Source organism: Bufo gargarizans, chromosome 11 (genome assembly GCF_014858855.1).
Source record: "Bufo gargarizans isolate SCDJY-AF-19 chromosome 11, ASM1485885v1, whole genome shotgun sequence".
NCBI classification, from domain to species: Eukaryota; Metazoa; Chordata; class Amphibia; order Anura; family Bufonidae; genus Bufo; species Bufo gargarizans.
This window is the reverse complement of record NC_058090.1, coordinates 97,161,191-97,183,140: the sequence shown is the minus strand read 5'-3', so window position 1 is coordinate 97,183,140 and position 21,950 is coordinate 97,161,191.

Here is a 21,950-nt window from a genome sequence, read left to right as displayed (position 1 = left end):
ACAGGATAATGACACTGACACTCGGGGTACAGGATAATGACGCTGACACTCGGGGTACAGGATAATGACGCTGACACTTGGGGTACAGGATAATGGCACTGACACTTGGGGTACAGAATAATGACGCTGACACTTGGGGTACAGGATGATGACACTGACACTCGGGGTACAGGATAATGACACTGACACTTGGGGTACAGGATAATGACACTGACACTTGGGGTACAGGATAATGACACTGACACTCGGGGTACAGGATAATGACACTTGGGGTACAGGATAATGACACTGACACTTGGGGTACAGGATAATGACACTGACACTCGGGGTACAGGATAATGACACTGACACTCGGGGTACAGGATAATGACGCTGACACTCGGGGTACAGGATAATGACACTGACACTGGGGGTACAGGATAATGACACGGACACTTGGGGTACAGGATAATGACACTGACACTGGGGGTACAGGATAATGACACTGACACTTGGGGTACAGGATAATGACACGGACACTTGGGGTACAGGATAATGACACGGACACTTGGGGTACAGGATAATGACACTGACACTCGGGGTACAGGATAATGACGCTGACACTCGGGGTACAGGATAATGACGCTGACACTCGGGGTACAGGATAATGACACTGACACTCGGGGTACAGGATAATGACTATATACTGAAAGCTACAGTCTTGTAGGCTGTGATGTCATCATGTGAATGACACATGAGGATATTATGACATCATCATGGAAGCCGGTGCAGCTGAGCTCCAGGCACTTCTTGTCAGTCATCTTCAGGACAGAGAACAGATAAAACATCACTATGGCTGACAGGAGACGCCAGTCCGGTAAAATCAGAGAGCGCGTACTCCGCAGTAAGAGAAGGCTCATCGCATACAAGAGAACCAAAGCCGGCCGCATTGGTAATGTCCATGATCATTTATTACACCCGCAGGCTACTCATGTCCCAGGATCGTCTGCTATTGCTTGATGGACACCAACATATTGCAGGGCATATATACCTCCCCCCCCCCGTAGCCCCGACTGAGGGACTGACCCCAGACAAATTAGGCAGTGGTGGCAGTGGACCCAGCACCAGACCTATAATATTGGGTGCTACTACCACACAGGCCGTGCTCTACAGGGTCAGAATCTACCAAGCCAGTGTTTGTGTCAATTCTGATTGGCTGAGGAAGCAAAGTGATGTCACACTCTGTCGCCCGGACATCCTTTTGGATATATTGTCACTGTCTCTGTTCTCCATACACTATATTGTTACTGTCCCAGTTGACCGTACACTGTAAGGGTTACTGTCCTGTTAGTTTGTATGCTATAGTGTTACTGTTCCGGTAGTCCTCACGCTATATTGTTACTGTCCCAGTAGTCCACACGCTATAGTATTACTGTCCTGTTAGTCCTTATGCTTTATTGTTACTGTTCTGGTAGTCCTCACGCTATAGTGTTACTGTCCCAGTAGTCCACACGCTATAGTGTTACTGTCCTGGTAGTCCACAAACTAGATTGTTACTGTCCTGGTAGTCTACATGCTATATTGTTACTGTCCTGGTAGTCCTCATCATATAGTGTTACTGTCCTGGTAGTCCATATGCCATAGTGTTACTGTTCCGGTAGTCCTCACACTATAGTGTTACTGTCCTGGTAGTCCTCACGCTATAGTGTTACTGTCCAGGTAGTCCACACGCTATAGTGTTACTGTCCCAGTAGTCCACACGCTATAGTGTTACTGTCCTGGTAGTCCACAAACTAGATTGTTACTATCCTGGTAGTCTACATGCTATATTGTTACTGTCCCGATAGTCCTCATCATATAGTGTTACTGTCCCGGTAGTCCACATGCTATAGTGTTACTGTCCAGGTAGTCCACATGCTATAGTGTTACTGTCCAGGTAGTCCACATGCTATAGTGTTACTGTCCAGGTAGTCCACATGCTATAGTGTTACTGTCCAGGTAGTCCACACGCTATAGTGTTACTGTCCAGGTAGTCCACACGCTATAGTGTTACTGTCCAGGTAGTCCACACGCTATAGTGTTACTGTCCAGGTAGTCCACACGCTATAGTGTTACTGTCCAGGTAGTCCACACGCTATAGTGTTACTGTCCAGGTAGTCCACACGCTATAGTGTTACTGTCCAGGTAGTCCACACGCTATAGTGTTACTGTCCAGGTAGTCCACACGCTATAGTGTTACTGTAAAGGTAGTCCACACGCTATAGTGTTACTGTACAGGTAGTCTACACGCTATAGTGTTACTGTACAGGTAGTCCACACGCTATAGTGTTACTGTACAGGTAGTCCACACGCTATAGTGTTACTGTACAGGTAGTCCACACGCTATAGTGTTACTGTACAGGTAGTCCACACGCTATAGTGTTACTGTACAGGTAGTCCACACGCTATAGTGTTACTGTACAGGTAGTCCACACGCTATAGTGTTACTGTACAGGTAGTCCACACGCTATAGTGTTACTGTACAGGTAGTCCACACGCTATAGTGTTACTGTACAGGTAGTCCTCACGCTATAGTGTTACTGTATAGGTAGTCCTCACGCTATAGTGTTACTGTCCAGGTAGTCCACACGTACATGAAATTCTAGTTTTCTGTACTTTGGATGATGTCATTACTTCTCTTTCCAGGGGGGAAGATGCGCTACTACTATCACTACAGGTTAAGGGGATAGACAAAATGGATTCTGCTGCCCTGGTCCGAACCTTCGCAGTGATCGGGAGACATCACCATCTGAGGCTCTCTAAAAACCAACCATCAGTCACCAGCGGTCTTCACTGGGCTCCATGCAGCAGAGGATTTACATCGGATCATCAATAAACATGCATTAGAGTGATTCGCGGTGTGTTCCCTGCGCGCTGACGCCACCATTATTATTAGGAAAACAGGTTGTGTCCTACATTCAGTTCATTCTACAGCATAATGGCGCCAAGTACTGGAATATCGCCGCGACCGCCATTCTGCCTGTCCTGTATCCCCAACATCAGATCTCTGAGGGAGTGTCCATTATCGATGTATATGGCCTATCAATTGGATCTGGTAAAAATCAGCAGAATCTCTAATGTCTATGTAATCCTAGGCAGCCATGGTAAAAAAAATATCGTGTGTGATATGAGCTTTTTTTTCTGCATAAACTCTGTAGGGAACAGTGTAGTCCTGCAGTATAAAAAAAATTACTAAAAAATGCTAGCTTTCAAACCCAAATCTACACATATCAGCTATAAGTTAACAAGCTGCAATACCACACATAACCAGTGGACAGCCGTGGCGCTGTTTTTGGAAGAATGTTTTTCTAAACCTGGAATATAATATATCAAAAATGGATGATGCCTGTGACCACTAGAGGGCAGCCTACACTGAGTTTATGTTCCAGATTATATTGGAGGACCTGACCGCAGGAGCAACCCTATTAAAGCAGTGCATTGTGTGGTAGGGTTCATCCTGCTTCCTGAAAAAAGGGCCATTAGTGGAGTGGAGCAACAGCTCACATAGCACATCGCTCCGCCTGTGCCCGCTCTGCCAAGGCCCCTAAATGGTTTACAGGGCACATGTACAGTATATGCCAGGCCTGAAGAAGGGCAGCCATACTCCAGCCTGTACAGCGCTCAGTGCGTCCACAGGGGAATCCGTAACCTCATACACAGCATTAGGGCACGCAAACGTATTTTTCCGTGTAAGTTTTTTTTTTTGTGGACCGTATGCGGAACCATTCATTTAAATGGGTCCGCAAAAAAAAAAAAAGTTACTCCATGTGCATTCTGTTTCCGTATTTCCGTTCCGCAAAAAAATTGAATATGTCCTATTATTGTCCGAATTACAGACAAGGATAGGACTGGTCCATTAGGAGCCAGCTGTTCTGTTCCGCAAAATACGGGAAGCACACGGACGTCATCCGTATTTTTTGCGGACCGCAAGATACATACGGTCATGTGCATGAGCCCTTTATACGGATTGCAAAGTGCAATGGGCATCTCAACTTCAGATGCCTATTTCTCTAGGAAAAGTAAAAAAATATTATAAAAGTCTATTAGAAATATTATTTTCTGCAAATAAAAAAAGGTACACTTTTAAATGTAAAACAAAATCAATGACGTCTGTGACCACCAGAGGGCGAGCTAACAGAACTAAATGTAAAATATAAAAACCAATGACGTCTGTGACCACCAGAGGGCGAGCTAACAGAACTAAATGTAAAATATAAAAACCAATGACGTCTGTGACCACCAGAGGGCGAGCTAACAGAACTAAATGTAAAATATAAAAACCAATGACGTCTGTGACCACCAGAGGGCGAGCTAACAGAACTAAATGTAAAATATGAAATCAATGACGCCTGTGACCACCAGAGGGCGAGCTAACAGAACTGAATGTAAAATATACAAATCAATGACGTCTGTGACCACCAGAGGGCGAGCTAACAGAACTAAATGTAAAATATGAAATCAATGACGTCTGTGACCACCAGAGGGCGAGCTAACAGGACTAAATGTAAAATATTTATAATCCAATAGTCAAAAGACTAATAATTCCTGTTTGAGGTCTATTTTAAAACTTAACCTTTAATATTTCTTTTTTATAATTGACATACATAACACATAATTCAAAAAAAGAGAAAAAGAACTCTGTTGAGAGTGCTTTAAAAATATATATATGAGGGGGATAGTGTATACGGGGTAATTTTGTGACACTGTGTCACTATATCACAATTGTATCCTTTTGTGAGTGACGTTTATTGAATGTAGTAGATATATATCAGAAGGTTGCCACTGGCATATCCTCACTTCTGATGTCTACTGATGTTATTTCCACCAGGTTACAAACTGTCATTCCTTTGATACATTGACTGTGCTGTTCCAGCGTATCGTTTATAGTTATTAGAAGCCAACTCCGTTGTTAGACATCCTATTCACTGCCAGCACAGTCAGCTATATCTACACTACCCTCGTAATAATGATCTGAAGCGCGCTGTGTCTGCAGATCACAGCGCTTCAGAAACACTATCCCCAACATATTCTTAAAAGGTATCCCAATGCAGCTCCCCCGACATGTTTCACCGCACACGGCGGCTTCTTCAGGGGAATGGAGCTACAGACAACACGAGCGTTTGCTATGCATAATACTTTATAGTCCTAGGGTGGGTCATCAGATACTCTCAACCACTCAGGACCTACGTATTCGTGTTGCCAGCGTCATTAGGGCCAATCACCGCTTTGTCTCTCCCTTATGACGTCATCCGATAAGGTCAAGACCTGGAGCAAACCTATGCCCTAATGGCCTCAATGAGGGCTTTTCCTTCACAGCTTTCATATAAACATAAATGTAGAAAAATTATCCCCTCCCCCCCCTTCCCAAGTTGCAAATATTGCTAAAAGTATTAATATATGAATATATCTAAAACTATATATAAAATTTAGCTCTCCTGCAGTTATAAATAATAATGTATATGAATAACTATCAAAGAGAGTCGAGATATAGCAGTTGAGAATAATGTGGGCATATATATCCGCTGTAATAGTTGTCTAGGACAGACCAATTCATTAGGTCCGAAATATATGTAGTAACGTCACGAGAATAGAGAGATGTACCGTTGCAGGTAATTTTGGTGATGATGGCCATTTAGAAGTACAATGACTATAATATCATAAAGGTCCTATCCAGTCCAGCAGGAAAGAAAAATATGGGACATCTTGAGCTGTTAATCCTACCCTTATATATCAATCTAAAGGGATACAAAACGTATTGTGGGGTTGGGATTTTAATTGTGTCTGATCTGGTAGAGGGCACTATTGTACTTCTGATGTCCCAGCATGTAGTAGTCCTGAGTGGACTCCTTGTTTCGAATCTTTTGACATACCTGCAACGATAACTCAAACGGTAAAATCAAAGTCCCAGCGCATGCGCAAAGAGCGGCTTCAATTCACTAAGTTCTGGCGCATGCTCAGTGATATATTAGAAACCAGATAAGCCGATTTCAAAGTATGTGCGCATGCGCCTAGGTCTTGTCCCGGGTCTTGACCTTATCGGATGACATCATAAAGGAGAGACAAAGCGGTGATTGGCCCTAATGACGCTGGCAACACGAATACGTAGGTCCTGAGTGGTTGAGAGTATCTGATGACCCACCCTAGGACTATAAAGTATCATGCATAGCAAACGCTCGTGTTGTCTGTAGCTCCATTCCCCTGAAGAAGCCGCCGTGTGCGGTGAAACATGTCGGGGGAGCTGCGTTGTGAAATCTTTTAAGAATATGTTGGGGATAGGGTTTCTGTAGCGCTGTGATCTGCAGACACAGTGCGCTTCAGATTATCTTTACGAGGGTAGTGTAGATATAGCTGACTGTGCTGGCAGTGAATAGGATGTCTAACAACAGAGTTGGCTTCTAATAACTACAAACGATACGCTGGAACAGCACAGTCAATGTATCAAAGGAATGATAGTTTGTAACCTGGTGGAAAATAACATCAGTAGACATCAGAAGTGAGGACATGCCAGTGGCAAACTTCTGATATACATTTACTACATTCAAGAAACATCATTCACAAAAAGATATAAATGTGACATAGTGACACAGAGTCACAAAATTACCCCGTACACACTATCCCCCTCATATATATTTTTAAAGTACTCTCAACAGAGTTCTTTTTCTTTTTTTGAATTATGTGTTATGTATGTCAATTATAAAAAAGAAATATTAAAAGGTTAAGTTTTAAAATAGACCTCAAACAGGAATTATTAGTCTTTTGACTATTGGATTATAAATATTGATCTCCTGGGTCCAGTGGATCTTTTGGATCTAATTAAATGTAAAATATGAAATCAATGACGTCTGTGACCACCAGAGGGCGAGCTAACAGAACTGAATGTAAAATATGAAATCAATGACGTCTGTGACCACCAGAGGGCGAGCTAACAGAACTGAATGTAAAATATGAAATCAATGACGTCTGTGACCACCAGAGGGCGAGCTAACAGAACTGAATGTAAAATATACAAATCAATGACGTCTGTGACCACCAGAGGGCGAGCTAACAGAACTGAATGTAAAATATGAAATCAATGACGTCTGTGACCACCAGAGGGCGAGCTAACAGAACTGAATGTAAAATATACAAATCAATGACGTCTGTGACCACCAGAGGGCGAGCTAACAGAACTGAATGTAAAATATACAAATCAATGACGTCTGTGACCACCAGAGGGCGAGCTAACAGAACTGAATGTAAAATATACAAATCAATGACGTCTGTGACCACCAGAGGGCGAGCTAACAGAACTGAATGTAAAATATACAAACCAATGACGTCTGTGACCACCAGAGGGCGAGCTAACAGAACTAAATGTAAAATATAAAAACCAATGACGCCTGTGACCACCAGAGGGCGAGCTAACAGAACTAAATGTAAAATATGAAATCAATGACGTCTGTGACCACACAAGGTTTTATTAAAGTTTTGTTGTTTAGGTACACTTTTAAATGTAAAAAAAAAACAACAATGATTTTTTGCGACCACAAGAAGGCGAGCTAACACAATTAACCACTTCAGCCCCGCTAGCTGAAACCCCCTTAATGACCAGAGCACTTTTTACACTTCGGCACTACACTACTTTCACCGTTTATCGCTCGGTCATGCAACTTACCACCCAAATGAATTTTACCTCCTTTTCTTCTCACTAATGGAGCTTTCATTTGGTGGTATTTCATTGCTGCTGACATTTTTACTTTTTTTGTTATTAATCGAAATGTAACGATTTTTTTGCAAAAAAATGACATTTTTCACTTTCAGCTGTAAAATTTTGCAAAAAAAAACGACATCCATATATAAATTTTTCGCTAAATTTATAGTTCTACATGTCTTTGATAAAAAAAAAATGTTTGGGCAAAAAAAAATGGTTTGGGTAAAAGTTATAGCATTTACAAACTATGGTACAAAAATGTGAATTTCCGCTTTTTGAAGCAGCTCTGACTTTCTGAGCACCTGTCATGTTTCCTGAGGTTCTACAATCTTGGTCAAATGCCAACTTTGTATAAAAAAATGGGAAAAGTTGTCTTTTGCCAAGATATTTCTCTCACCCAGCATGGGTATATGTAAAATGACACCCCAAAACACATTCCCCAACTTCTCCTGAGTACGGCGATACCAGATGTGTCACACTTTTTTGCTGCCTAGGTGGGCAAAGGGGCGCATATTCCAAAGTGCACCTTTCGGATTTTGCAGGGCAGTATAACTACGCCACAAGTGACCCCATTTTGGAAAGAAGACACCCCAAGGTATTCCGTGAGGGGCACTGCGAGTTCCTAGAATTTTTTATTTTTTGTCACAAGTTAGCGGAAAATGATGATTTTTTTTCTTTTCTCTTTTTTTCTTACAAAGTCTCATATTCCACTAACTTGCGACAAAAAATAAAAAATTCTAGGAACTCGCCATGCCCCTCACGGAATACCTTGGGGTGTCTTCTTTCCAAAATGGGGTCACTTGTGGCGTAGTTATACTGCCCTGGCAATTTAGGGGCCCAAATGTGTGAGAAGTACTTTGCAATCAAAATGTGTAAAAAAATGACCGGTGAAATCCAAAAGGTGCACTTTGGAATATGTGCCCCTTTGCCCACCTTGGCATCAAAAAAGTGTGACACATCTGGTATCGCCGTACTCAGGAGAAGTTGGGGAATGTGTTTTGGGGTGTCATTTTACATATACCCATGCTGGGTGAGAGAAATATCTTGGCAAAAGACAACTTTTCCCATTTTTTTATACAAAGTTGGCATTTGACCAAGATATTTTTCTCACCCAGCTTGGGTATATGTAAAATGACACCCCAAAACACATTCCCCAACTTCTCCTGAGTACGGCGATACCACATGTGTGACACTTTTTTGCTGCCAAGGTGGGCAAAGGGGCACATATTCCAAAGTGCACCTTTCGGATTTTGCAGGGCATTTTTTACACATTTTGATTGCAAGGTACTTCTCACACATTTGGGCCCCTAAATTGCCAGGGCAGTATAACTACGCCACAAGTGACCCCATTTTGGAAAGAAGACACCCCAAGGTATTCCGTGAGGGGCATGGCGAGTTCCTAGAATTTTTTATTTTTTGTCGCAAGTTAGTGGAATATGAGACTTTGTAAGGAAAAAAGAAAAAAAAAGAAAAATCATCATTTTCCGCTAACTTGTGACAAAAAATAAAAAATTCCAGGAACTCGCCATGCCCCTCACGGAATACCTTGGGGTGTCTTCTTTCCAAAATGGGGTCACTTGTGGCGTAGTTATACTGCCCTGGCAATTTAGGGGCCCAAATGCGTGAGAAGTACCTTGCAATCAAAATCTGTAAAAAATGGCCTGCGAAACCCGAAAGGTGCACTTTGGAATATGCGCCCCTTTGCCCACCTTGGCTGCAGAAAAGTGTCACACATGTGGTATCGCCGTACTCAGGAGAAGTTGGGGAATGTGTTTTGGGGTGTCATTTTACATATACCCATGCTGGGTGAGAGAAATATCTTGGCAAAAGACAACTTTTCCCATTTTTTTATACAAAGTTGGCATTTGACCAAGATATTTTTCTCACCCAGCATGGGTATATGTAAAATGACCCCCCAAAACACATTGCCCAACTTCTCCTGAGTACGGCGATACCACATGTGTGACACTTTTTTGCAGTCTAGATGCGCAAAGGTGCCCAAATTCCTTTTAGGAGGGCATTTTTAGACATTTGGATCCCAGACTTCTTCTCACACTTTCGGGCCCCTAAAAAGCCAGGGCAGTATAAATACCCCACATGTGACCCCACTTTGGAAAGAAGACACCCCAAGGTATCCAATGAGGGGCATGGCGAGTTCCTAGAATTTTTTTTTTTTTTGCATAAGTTAGCGGATATTGATTTTTTTTTGTTTTTTTCTCACAAATTCTCACTTTCCGCTAACTTAGGACAAAAATTTCAATCTTTCATGGACTCAATATGCCCCTCACGGAATACCTTGGGGTGTCTTCTTTCCGAAATGGGGTCACATGTGGGGTATTTATACTGCCCTGGCTTTTTAGGGGCCCTAAAGCGTGAGAAGAAGTCTGGAATATAAATGTCTAAAAATGTTTACGCATTTGGATTCCGTGAGGGGTATGGTGCGTCCATGTCAGATTTTAATTTTTGACACAAGTTAGTAGAATATGAGACTTTGTAAGAAAAAACAAAAACAAACAAAAAATTTCCGCTAACTTGTGCCAAAAAAAATGTCTGAATGGAGCCTTACAGGGGGGTGATCAATGACAGGGGGGTGATCACCCATATAGACTCCCGGATCACCCCCCTGTCATTGATCACCCCCCCTGTAAGGCTCCATTCAGACGTCCGCATGATTTTTTACGGATCCATGGATACATGGATCGGATCCACAGAACGCATGCGGACGTCTGAATGGAGCCTTACAGGGGGGTTATCAATGACAGGGGGTGATCAGGGTAATCAGGGTGATCACCCCCCTGTCACTGATCACCCCCCCTGTAAGGCTCCATTCAGACATCCGCATGATTTTTTACGGATCCATGGATACATGTATCGGATCCACAAAACGCATGCGGACGTCTGAATGGAGCCTTACAGGGGGGTTATCAATGACAGGGGGTGATCAGGACGCACATGGACGCACCATACCCCTCACGGAATCCAAATGCGTAAACATTTTTAGACATTTATATTCCAGACTTCTTCTCACGCTTTAGGGCCCCTAAAAAGCCAGGGCAGTATAAATACCCCACATGTGACCCCATTTTGGAAAGAAGACACCCCAAGGTATTCCGTGAGGGGCATATTGAGTCCATGAAAGATTGAAATTTTTGTCCTAAGTTAGCGGAAAGTGAGACTTTGTGAGAAAAAAACAAAAAAAAAATCAATATCCGCTAACTTATGCAAAAAAAAAAAAAATTCTAGGAACTCGCCAGGCCCCTCATTGGATACCTTGGGGTGTCTTCTTTCCAAAGTGGGGTCACATGTGGGGTATTTATACTGCCCTGGCTTTTTAGGGGCCCGAAAGTGTGAGAAGAAGTCTGGGATCCAAATGTCTAAAAATGCCCTCCTAAAAGGAATTTGGGCCCCTTTGCCCACCATGGCTGCAAAAAAGGCTCCATTCAGACGTCCGCATGTGTTTTGCGGATCCGATCCATGTATCCATGGATCCGTAAAAATCATGCGGACGTCTGAATGGAGCCTTACAGGGGGGTGATCAATGACAGGGGGGTGATCAATGACAGGGGGTGATCAGGGAGTGTATATGGGTGATCACCCGCCTGTCATTGATCACCCCCCTGTAAGGCTCCATTCAGACGTCCGTATGCTTTTTGCGGATCCGATCCATGTATCCGTGGATCCGTAAAAATCATACAGACGTCTGAACGGAGCCTGACAGGGGGGTGATCAATGACAGGGGGGTGATCAATGACAGGGGGGTGATCAATGACAGGGGGGTGATCAATGACAGGGGGGTGATCAATGACAGGGGGGTGATCAGGGAGTTTATATGGGGTGATTATGGGTGATCAGGGGTTTATAAGGGGTTAATAAGTGACGGGGGGGGGGGGGTGTGGTGTTTGGTGCGACTGTACTGACCTACCTGAGTCCTCTGGTGGTCGATCCTAACAAAAGGGACCACCAGAGGACCAGGTAGGAGGTATATTAGACGCTGTTATGAAAACAGCGTCTAATATACCTGTTAGGGGTTAAAAAATTCGGATCGCCGCTGGCATGCTGGAGATCCACTCGCTTACCTTCCGTTCCTGTGAGCGCGCGCGCCTGTGTGCGCGCGTTCACAGGAAATCTCGCGTCTCGCGAGATGACGCCTATTGGCGTTAGTGAGACCTGGGAGAGCCGCCGCGATGACGCCTTTCGGCGTTAGCGTGGCGGCAAGCGGTTAAATGTAAAAAAAAAAAAAACAATGATTTTTTGCGACCACAAGGGGGCGAGCTAACACAATTAACCACTTCAACCCCGCTAGCTGAAACCCCCTTAATGACCAGAGCACTTTTTACACTTCGGCACTACACTCCTTTCACCGTTTATCGCTCGGTCATGCAACTTACCATACAAATGAATTTTACCTCCTTTTCTTCTCACTAATAGAGCTTTCATTTGGTGGTATTTTATTGCTGCTGACATTTTTCCTTTTTTTGTTATTAATCGAAATGTAACGATTTTTTTGCAAAAAAATGACATTTTTCACTTTCAGCTGTAAAATTTTGCAAAAAAAACGACATCCATATATAAATTTTTCGCTAAATTTATAGTTCTACATGTCTTTGACAAAAAAAAATGTTTGGGCAAAAAAATGGTTTTGGTAAAAGTTATAGCATTTACAAACTATGGTACAAAAATGTGAATTTCCGCTTTTTGAAGCAGCTCTGACTTTCTGAGCACCTGTCATGTTTCCTGAGGTTCTACAATGCCCAAACAGTAGAAAACCCCCACAAATGACCCCATTTCGGAAAGTAGACACCCTAAGGTATTCGCTGATGGGCATAGTGAGTTCATAGAACTTTTTATTTTTTGTCACAATTTAGCGGAAAATGATGATGATTTTTTATTTTTATTTTTTTCTTACAAAGTCTCATATTCCACTAACTTGCGACAAAAAATAAAAAATTCTAGGAACTCGCCATGCCCCTCACGGAATACCTTGGGGTGTCTTCTTTCCAAAATGGGGTCACTTGTGGCGTAGTTATACTGCCCTGGCAATTTAGGGGCCCAAATGTGTGAGAAGAACTTTGCAATCAAAATGTGTAAAAAATGGCCTGCGAAATCCGAAAGGTGCACTTTGGAATGTGGGTCCCTTTGCCCACCTTGGCAGCAAAAAAGTGTCACACATGTGGTATCGCCGTACTCAGGAGAAGTTGGGGAATGTGTTTTGGGGGGTCATTTTACATATACCCATGCTGGGTGAGAGAAATATCTTGGCAAAAGACAACTTTTCCCATTTTTTTATACAAAGTTGGCATTTGACCAAGATATTTCTCTCACCCAGCATGGGTATATGTAAAATGACACCCCAAAACACATTCCCCAACTTCTCCTGAGTACGGCGATACCACATGTGTGACACTTTTTTGCAGCCTAGATGCGCAAAGGGGCCCAAATTCCTTTTAGGAGGGCATTTTTAGACATTTGGATCCCAGACTTCTTCTCACGCTTTCGGGCCCCTAAAAAGCCAGGGCAGTATAAATACCCCACATGTGACCCCACTTTGGAAAGAAGACACCCCAAGGTATTCAATGAGGGGCCTGGCGAGTTCATAGAATTTTTTTATTTTTTGCATAAGTTAGCGGAAATTGATTTTTTTTGTTTTTTTCTCACAAAGTCTCACTTTCCGCTAACTTAGGACAAAAATTTCAATCTTTCATGGACTCAATATGCCCCTCAGCAAATACCTTGGGGTGTCTTCTTTCCGAAATGGGGTCACATGTGGGGTATTTATACTGCCCTGGATTTTTAGGGGCCCTAAAGCGTGAGAAGAAGTCTGGAATATAAATGTCTAAAAATGTTTACGCATTTGGATTCCGTGAGGGGTATGGTGCGTCCATGTCAGATTTTAATTTTTGACACAAGTTAGTGGAATATGAGACTTAGTAAGAAAAAACAAACACAAACAAAAAATTTCCGCTAACTTGTGCCAAAAAAAATGTCTGAATGGAGCCTTACCGGGGGGGGGTGATCAATGACAGGGGGGGTGATCAATGACAGGGGGGTGATCAATGACAGGGGGGTGATCAATGACAGGGGGGTGATCAATGACAGGGGGGTGATCACCCATATAGACTCCCTGATCACCCCCTGTCACTGATCACCCCCCCGTAAGGCTCCATTCAGACGTCTGTATAATTTTTACGGATCCATGGATCGGATCCGCAAAACACATGCGGACGTCTGAATGGAGCCTTACAGGGGGGTTATCAATGACAGGGGGTTGATCAATGACAGGGGGTGATCAGGGAGTGTATATGGGTGATCACCCGCCTGTCATTGATCACCCCCTGTAAGGCTCCATTCAGACGTCCGCATGTGTGTTGCGGATCCGATCCATGTATCCATGGATCCGTAAAAATCATGCGGACGTCTGAATGGAGCCTTACAGGGGGGGTGATCAGTGACAGGGGGGTGATCAATGACAGGGGGTGATCAGGGAGTGTATATGGGTGATCACCCGCCTGTCATTGATCACCCCCTGTAAGGCTCCATTCAGACGTCCGCATGTGTTTTGCGGATCCGATCCATGTATCCATGGATCCGTAAAAATCATGCGGACGTCTGAATGGAGCCTTACAGGGGGGGTGATCAATGACAGGGGGTGATCAGGGAGTCTATATGGGTGATCACCCGCCTGTCATTGATCACCCCCCTGTAAGGCTCCATTTAGACGTCCGTATGCGTTTTGCGGATCCGATCCATGTATCCGTGGATCCGTAAAAATCATACGGACGTCTGAACGGAGCCTGACAGGGCGGTGATCAATGACAGGGGGGTGATCAATGACAGGGGGGTGATCAGGGAGTTTATATGGGGTGATCATGGGTGATCAGGGGTTTATAAGGGGTTAATAAGTGACGGGGGGGGGGGGTGTAGTGTAGTGTGGTGTTTGGTGCGACTGTACTGACCTACCTGAGTCCTCTGGTGGTCGATCCTAACAAAAGGGACCACCAGAGGACCAGGTAGGAGGTATATTAGACGCTGTTATGAAAACAGCGTCTAATATACCTGTTAGGGGTTAAAAAATTCGGATCTCCAGCCTGCCAGCGAGCGATCGCCGCTGGCAGGCTGGAGATCCACTCGCTTACCTTCCGTTCCTGTGAGTGCGCGCGTTCACAGGAAATCCCGGCCCTCGCGAGATGACGCATATATGCGTGACTCTGCGCAGGGCCGCCACTTCCGGACCACACATCTGCGTTAGGCGGTCCGGAGGTGGTTAATATTGATCTCAATGACGTCTATGACCACCAGAGGGCGAGCTATTATACAATTAATTGTAAAATATCAAAACCAATTATGTCTGTGACCACAAGAGGGCGAGCTAACATACGCATAAAAAATATGCTGCAATAAAACTACAATCTGATATCTATGACCCGCAGAGGGCGAGCTAAGACACCAAATTCCATAATTAACAGGGCCGTCTTTAATACGGGGCAAAAGGAGCTGCTGCCCCGGGCCCAGTTGCTCCTGGGGGGCCCAAGGCAGCTGACTCTTGAGCCCTGCTGGGCACTGGTGACGTGGGAGGCGACGGCAGGGCACAGCAGGAGATGAGCGCTTCCATTGTGGAAGCGCTCATCTCCATAGTCATCTGCATTGCCGTATTGCCGACAGTGATACAGATGGCTGTGCTGTGGGGCAGGGGAGGGAGAGGCGTCTCCCTTCCCCGTTCCTCTGATAGGCAGCACGATGACATCATAGCTCCGCCTGAGCCGTACAGCGCGGGACACAGTCCGGAAGAGGCCTGCATCGCATCGCTGCCAAGGAGGTAAGTATAAGTGTTTATTTATTTTATATGGTACTACTACTGGCACATGATTGGGGGGCATCTATTGGGGCACCTGTTACTGGCACATGATTGGGGGGCATCTATGGGGGCACTTGTTACTGGCACATTATTGTGGGGCATCTATGGCGGCACATGATTGGGGGGCATCTATGGGGGCACTTATTACTGGCACATGATTGGGGGCATCTATGGGGGTACTTGTTACTGGCACATGATTGGGGGCATCTATGGGGGTACTTGTTACTGGCACATGATTGGGGGGGCATCTATGGGGGCACTTGTTACTGGCACATTATGGGGGGTAACTATGGGGGCACATCTTACTGGCACATTATTGGGGGGCACATCTTACTGGTACATTATTGGGGGGCACATCTTACTGGCACATTATTGGGGGGCACATCTTACTGGCACATTATTGGGGGGCACATCTTACTGGCACATTATTGGGGGGCACATCTTACTGGTACATTATTGGGGGGCACATCTTACTGGTACATTATTGGGGGGGCACATCTTACTGGTACATTATTGGGGGGGCACATCTTACTGGTACATTATTGGGGGGCACATCTTACTGGTACATTATTGGGGGGCACATCTTACTGATACATTATTGGGAGGCACTATGGGGTTATCTACTGAGGCCACAAAGAAGGGGTATTTTATATGGGGGGCTGTGTATAGGGGTATTTTATACTGGGGCACATTATGGTGGGTACTATGGGGAAGGGGAGAGAGGAGTATGATGGGCTCATCTATGGGGGGCACTAAGAAGGGGTATTTTATACTTGCAAATTATGGGGGATACTGAGGGCATCTACTGGGGCATTTTACAGTGGCACATTATGGGGGCTCTATGGGGGCATTAGCTCAACTGGGGGCATCAAAGGGGTATTTTTTTTTGCACTGGCACATTATAAGGAGAATTACTACTACTAGGGGGCATTATGGTGGGCTTTATTGCTACTGGGGGTCTATGGGGAACATGATTACTAGTATGGGCACTATGGGAGCATTATTACTTCTGGGGCACAGTGGGGACGTGTTGGGGGCACTGTAGGAGCACTATTACTACCATGTGTGCTCTAGCAGAGAATTATTCCTGTTGGTGGGACTTTTGGGAGCACTATTACTGTGGGGGCACCTTGGCACAGTATCAGCTTACCACAATTATTTTGGGGGACGTTATGTTTACACTATTAGTGTCAGGGGCACTATTTGCTGGGCGCAGTTATTTTAGGGCTCTGTGTGCTGATAATTATTGAAGGGCACTATCTGCATGGTACTAGTATTATCAGGGGTATTGGGGGTGGTAGGATGATTTGTCCAGAAGATGGGAGGATGATGGAAAAGTAGTAAACTAAGATTTTGTTTGTCAAACTGTAGAGACGAGAAATGGCTGAGAAATGGTGTCTGGTCTGAAGGGAGAAGATGAGGAAAGAGAACATCTACATCAAAGGAGACGTAACAGGTATGTGGTGCTGTATTACCCTGTATGTAGGGGTGGATGGAGAGGGTAGTAGTACAGAACTATCTGCACATTGTAAAAAAAAAAAAAAAAGTAATTGCAAAATACTATATATTTGTGTCAGAAGTTGTGCTTTTTTAATTTTTAGAATAATACTACAGCCATTTTATTTTATACTTTTCGCTGATTCTTTTTATATTAAGGCACACTGGTCACCAGAACCACAACAGATAAACGTGGTAGTTCTGGTGTCTATAGCGCGTCTCTGCAAGCTTTCTAATGTAAACACTGCCAAGGAACACCTCTAGTGGCCACTCGTCATTATTAAAGTTTACTACTCTACGAGGTGTGTGTGTGTTGTGGTGGAGGGCGTGATTGCCTGCTAGGGTGTGGGACGGCAGGATCCAGGGGGCCCAAGTAAATTTTTGCCCAGGGTCCAATCAATATTAAAGTCGGCCCTGATAATTAGGTAGAACAGCTTTTCTGTGACTACAAGATGCAGAAACCTGCACAGGGATAATGCCAGACTCCGATAATTTAATGGCCATCAGAGGGCGAGCTATTTCTAAAGGACTTAGGCCTCTTTCACACTTGCGTTGTCCGGATCCGGCGTGTACTCCACTTGCCGGAATTACACGCCGGATCCGGAAAAACGCAAGTGTACTGAAAGCATTTGAAGACGGATCCGTCTTCAAAATGCTTTCAGTGTTACTATGGCACCCAGGACGCTATTAAAGTCCTGGTTGCCATAGTAGTAGTGGGGAGCGGGGGAGCAGCATACTTACCATCCGTGCGGCTCCCGGGGCGCTCCAGAATGACGTCAGAGCGCCCCATGCGCATGGATGACGTGTCCATGCGATCACGTGATCCATGCGCTTGGGGCGCCCTGACGTCACTCTGGAGCGCCCCGGGAGCCGCACGGACGGTAAGTATGCTGCTCCCCGCTGCACTTTACCATGGCTGCCAGGACTTTAGCGTCCCGGCAGCCATGGTAACCATTGAGAAAAAGCTAAACGTCGCATCCGGCAATGCGCCGAAACGACGTTTAGCTCAAGGCCGGATCCGGATCAATGCCTTTCAATGGGCATTCATTCCGGATCCGGCCTTGCGGCAAGTGTTCCGGATTGGTATTTCTTCAGCCCCACACACATTTACCAAGGTTATGGTGGCAGTAGTTGCTGCTCTAAGACTTCAGGGGCGCTAAGTATTGTACCTTATCTGGACAATGGCTCCTCAGCGCCCCGTCTCAAGCGATCCTATCCCAACATCTGCTGCTAGCTGTATCCTTCCTCCATCAGCTGGGATGGATAATCAATTGGCTCAAATCCAATATTCTCCCAGCAACCTCAATGAAGTTTCTCGGCTTTTTAGTCAATTCAGTCAGGATGACTCTTCACCTTACTCCCGAGAGAAAATCTCGGGTCAGAGAATCGGCTCAGTTCCTTTCGCTCTCCCAAAGGGTAACTTTTCCTCGTCTTAGGTGGATGTTGGGACTTATGTCCGCTACCGCAGATGCAGATCCTTGGGCACTTTGGCATCTACATCCTTTTCAAACAGAGGTTCTTGCCAATTGTAATCACCGGCCCTCAGGCCTCAACAAGTGTCACTCCCTGTCTTATCCAACCTGATCCTATCTCAGATGGTGGTCTCACCTAGAGGACGACAAGTCTCTGATCCAACCCTCTTGGATCATACTTAATACCGACGCATCCCTTGTAGGTTGGAGAGCGCATCTTCTGAACCTGACAGTACAGGGTTCTTGGTCTCCTCTGGAGAGGCTGTTAGCACAGATCTCCAGGAGATTGGATGTTATCAAGCTAGCACTACTCCATTTTGCTCCCCTAATTCTAGGGAAGGCAGCGAAAATTCAAACAGACAGCATGACGGCTGTCCTTTACATCAACAAGCAGGGAGGCACTCGATCACAAAATCTCAGAAAGATAGGTTTGATCTTGGATTGGGCAGAGAGGAACCTCACCCATCTTATGGCAGTCCATATTCGAGGATCTCTCAATATGATCACCTGAGCAGAGGACTCCCCACAGGAGAGTGGGCTCTCCACCCGGACATATTCAAAGAAATTACGCTCAGGTAGGGGGTGCTAGAGATAGATCTCATGGCCACGAGGTTCAACACCAAGTTGGAGAGATTCTGCTCCCTTTACAGGGAGGACAATTCGGTGACAATAGATGCCCTGTCAATCCCGTGGGGGTTCACGCTGGCCTGTCTTCCCTCCAATTTCCTTGATTCCGAGGGTATTGATGAAGATAAGGCAAGACCAAGCATCTGTCATAGCCATAATCCCGTTTTGGCCCAAAAGAGCTTGGTTTAACCAGCTCGTTCAGATGAGTTGGGGACAATTCTGGAGGCTTCCCCCAGAGCATGCACTAGTGTCGAGGGACACACTCCTTTGTGGAGTTCCCACTCCACTTTCATCACCCACTAGACGTGACTCCAGAATGGCCGATTACTCTTCCTTTGGGCGTTCAGTGTTATCCGCTGCCCTCCCTTATAGGGTTACTACTTGCCAAATCCCCATCTGTGCTGCTGGTTAGGACGTAAGGGAATCGTTAATTTCTAACGACAATTTGTTTTCCCTTAGTCCTAAAAGCAGCACACAGATTTCCCTCCCTAAAGTTATAATTACTGCATTAGTTTATTTTACTTTCTTCTTGTACATTATGTGGGTGTGATTTTCACATTTATTAAATTTATTTTTCAATAAAATTCCAATGGTCCTACCAGTTCGCGGAGGGGTGGGGGGACAATACCCCATCTGTGCTGCTGTTAGGACTAAGGGAAAACAAATTATCGTAAGAAATAAACGATTATTGCCACAGCACATGGGATTTAGAGATTATCCTGCTGCTACAAAGCCGAAATGTCATGGAGTTCAGCAGAGGGCGGACAAACAGGTAATCCTAGGACACTGTTGTTTTAGCGCGCTGTGTATCCGGCGGCGTCCCTTCACCTATTCTGCTGGAGAAAAGAACGATCCTGCCTGCAAAGACTACTAGCCGTGACGAAGCTTTTAGCAGTTGAAATATATAGTGCAGTTTGCCCCCGTGTGGTCAGAGAAATAATTGTTTGGCTGTTATTTTGAAATTAAGTTGTGTTGTAGCGCCCCCTCTTGTGGCCACAGGTATAATTGTATTTCTATCCCTAAACTGGACACTTTATTCTCATGCTTTTCACAGCAGTCAATGGCAGAAATAAGATAGAGGAATGGTTAGAGAAGCACACACTGAACGGGGCATATAACATTGCTGGAAGTATGGGAGATGTGAGCTACACTGATCAGAGACATGATAGTTAGATATGAGTCATGCTACCCCCAGAGGGCATGCTAACACACAGAACCAATTGTAAAAACAATTACCACCAAAAGGCGAGCTAACATTGTTTTCTGCACTCAGTGACCACTAGGGTCAAGTTATATGAGAGTCCATTGGAGGATTAGAGAATTAAAAATAAATAAATCATCATCTCGTCGGTGTAGGTGGGTGCTCCTGTGATGGCATACACAGATCAGGGAAGCTGGCCAGTCAACCATCTGCTTTGTCTACTTAGGAATGGCAATTTGGTTATGATGTTATAGTGGTGCTGTCCAGAGTTATGATGTCACAGTGGTTCTGAACAATAAGTCCGGAGCATTATGAACCCTAGCATCAGACCGCGGTGAACACTCAGGAGGATGCAGGTGAAAACAGAAGAACCACATGGCGCACACACAGACATGCCTAGAAGCCACAACCATAAGGTCTCGCCAAACCAAGCTCAAGAACGCAAAGACATCAAGAAAATGGACCCCAACAGCACTCATCCTCACAGGAGGCAGCTTCCACTCAGGAGAGTGCACGCTCACCGGAGACATGGAGTCGACCAGAAAGGTTGTAGAACTCACCTTAAAGGCTGATGCACAGGACCGCATGTATTTTGCGGTCTGCAAAAGAATATAGACTACATCTGTGTGCATTCCGTATTTTGCGAAACGGAACAGCTGGCCCTTCATAGAACAGTCCTATCCTTGTACGTAATGTGGACAATATTAGGACATGTTCTATTTTTTGGCGGAACGGAAATATGGAAACAGAATGCACACGGAGTAACTTCTGGTTTTTTTTTTTTGCAGACCCATTGAAGTGAATGGTTCCACAAAAAAAAAAACTGAACGGGCACAGAAAAAAAAAAAAAATACGTTTGTGTGGTTGAGGGCTAACATTGATGCAGCTGCACCTTGGGTTCAGGTGTCTACTCTTAGGTAGCCTTCACTGGGGCAGCAAGAGAGCCTCCATTTTCAGTATAAAGACATGTCCACCAGCCATAGTAGTCTAGGATTGTCCATTTTCATGCACCCTATTAGATTATGAGTCAATAGACCGTGTGGTGGTCCTATGTTCAGGACAACAAAGGTCTGGATTCTCTACACTGGTGGTCTTCAATCTGTGGCTCTCCAGTATGTCCTGACAACCTGGGAGTTGTAGGTTTGAAACAGCTTTAGAGCCAGAGGTTGAAGAGCACTACTCCGTAGGGTGGTGGTTCTTCTTCCTTCATTAAATCCCTGAAGATTCTTCTGATCTTTGCACTGCATCTCCCCAGTCCTTGACCATCGACTGCCCCTCCCCAAGTGTCAAAGCAGGGACTGATGTGCCTGGATGCATCTGTGGACCTGGTGGACACCATGGGGCGGATGATGACATCACACTGAATCAATGATCTTCTCCATTTCAGATGGCCGCCTGTGTTATTACTACTGCCACCGACACCTATAGGAAGCCGAACCCCCCCTGCCGCACCGGGCCGCCGAATCATCAGCTGCAGGCTCCAGCGAGAAGCTAGGAGACCTACCATCATCTCTACAGGAGCAATGGTGACACCAGTCACATATACGACCCAAATAAACAGCTTTGTATGACCCAGGAGAAACCGGGCAGCTC